Here is a 2,190-nt window from a genome sequence, read left to right on the forward strand (position 1 = left end):
GACCACTCCCTTCCTGTTGAACCTATATAAGACCGCTCCCTTTCCATTGACTTCCTCTTCTTTCTGCCCTCTCCTCTCTCTTCTCTTCTGCCTCCTGCCTTCTCTCTCCGGCAGAGGTCACCTTCCTCTTCCTCACCCTGAATAAAAGTCTCTAGACAGGCCATCTGGTGTGCAGTGTGGTTGTTTTTTCCCTTCCAAGCTGACATTTTATTTATGTTAATTAAAAAGTAAGACAAACATGAACAATAAATAGAACATCACTTGTTTTCAATGACATGAACAAATTTTTTGAAAAAAATAGAAAAATTAACAAATATTGGGAGAATACTTTTGTGTTTTTCATAATGTAATAGCCATAGTCATGACACACTTTTAAGTTTAATCAACATTAATTTTTTCTATCACTGTCTTAATTCTATACAAGACAATCAACAGAATTATAAATCAAAGTCTGATTTGTTGTGTTTGCCAATTCTATGACATAAATACTTGCATCATGGCCAATTTCAATCTAATAATGTGGTGTTAGTGAATGTAAAGTTCGGGAGAGATGAATAGTTTACTTTTTTCCATTATGAACATATAATGGTGGTGGTGGTGGTATGCCGTGAAGTTGGTTCCAACTCATAGAGACCCTGTATAGGGTTTCCAAGCCTGTGAAAATACCAGCTGCTCCGAGGGAGAAAGATGAGGCTATCTGCTCCCGTAAAGATTTATAGCCTCGGAAACCCTATTCAGGGTCGCTATGGGTCGAAACTGACTCGACGGCACTTAACAACAACAACAACAACAAATCTTTGTGAGAGTTGAAAGCTTCATCTTTCTCTCACAAGAACATATAATAGACATACATTATGACTTCAAAATCATGTTGTTTGTAAATGCCTTTGAGTCAGTTACGACTCATAGTGACACTGTGTATAACCTAATGAAACACTACCCAGTCCTGATCCATCCTCATAACTGCTGTTATGATTGACCTCATTGTTGCTACCACTGTATCAGTCCATCTTGTTTTGGGTCTTCCTCTTTTTTTTTGGCCCTCCACTTTACCAGCAACAGTGTCCTTCTCCAGGGACTAATCCTTCCTGATAACATGTCCAAAGAAGAGACAAAGTCTTGCCATCCTTGCTTCTAAAGAGCATTCTGGTTATTTTTAATCCAAGAATATCTGGAAGTCTTTAGTACTTTCAGTATTCTTTTCCATGACTATGATTGAAAATAAAATTCCTTATTCACTGACCAACTTTCACATGTATATGAGGTGATAGAAAATTCCATGACTTGTCTCATGTGCACTTTAGTCCTCAAACTGACATCTTTGTTCTTTCACACTTTAAAGAGGTCATTTAAGGAAGATTTGCAATGTCATGTATTTCTTGACCTATACATCCATGAGTGTTGATTATAGATTCATAGAAACTGAAGTCTTTTACAGCTTTAATATTTTTTTCAATTATCATGATATGATTGATTAGTCCAGTTGTGAGAATTTCTATTTTCTTTACATTGAGGTGCAATCAATACTGAAGGCTGTAGTCTTTGATCTCCATCAGTAGGTATTTTAAGTCTTATTTGCTTACAGAAAACAAGGTTGTGTCATCTGCATATCTCTGGTTGTTACTGACTCTCTCTAATTCTTCTTCATATAAAGCAGTTTCTTGGATTATTTTCTCAGCATACAGATTAAGTATGGTGAAAGGGGACAACACTGGCACACACCTTTTCAGGTTTTTAACCATTCAGTAACCCCTCAGTCTGTTTGAACTGGTTTATGTACAGGTTACTCATGAGCATAATTAAGAGTTCTGAAACACTCATTCTTCTTAGTGTTACTCATAGTTTGTTATGATCCACATCATTGAATGATTTTGCATTCTCAATAAGGCATAAGTGAGCATCCTTCTGATATTCTTTGCTTTCAGTCAGGACTCATCTGACATCAGCAATGATATCCTTCATTCTACGTCCTCTTCTGAATCTTACTTGGATTTCTGGCATGTCTCTGATGCAACCTTTTTGAATTATCCACAGCAAAATTTTACTTGTATGTGATACTAACGATTGTATTTAATGATTTTCTCATTTCATTGGATTTTTTTTTTTTTTTTTTCTGGAATGGACACAAACATAGATATCTTCCAATTAGTTGGTTAGATAGCTGTCTTTCAAATTTCTTGGTGTTGACAA

The sequence above is a fragment of the Chrysochloris asiatica genome, unplaced genomic scaffold (genome assembly GCF_000296735.1).
Source record: "Chrysochloris asiatica unplaced genomic scaffold, ChrAsi1.0 scaffold00002, whole genome shotgun sequence".
In the NCBI taxonomy this organism is placed as follows: Eukaryota; Metazoa; Chordata; class Mammalia; order Afrosoricida; family Chrysochloridae; genus Chrysochloris; species Chrysochloris asiatica.